We start from the raw sequence: 279 nt of genomic DNA on the forward strand, positions 1-279 counted from the left end.
TGCACAACTAACCAGCAAGTACACTGGGTCGTCCAAGTAATACCTTACGTGAGTAAGGGTCGATCCCATGGAGATTGTCGGCTTGAAGCAAGCTATGGTTATCTTGTAACTCTTAGTCAAGATATCAATAATTCTCAGGTCTAATTGTGAAGAGTAAAAGAACATGAAATAAATACTTGTTTTGCAGTAATGGAGAACAGGTTGAGGTTTTGGAGATGCTCTATCTTCTGAATCTCTGCTTTCCTACTGTCTTCTTCTTCAAGCACGCAAGGCTCCTTC

Source organism: Arachis duranensis, chromosome 9 (assembly GCF_000817695.3).
Source record: "Arachis duranensis cultivar V14167 chromosome 9, aradu.V14167.gnm2.J7QH, whole genome shotgun sequence".
Lineage (NCBI taxonomy): Eukaryota > Viridiplantae > Streptophyta > Magnoliopsida > Fabales > Fabaceae > Arachis > Arachis duranensis.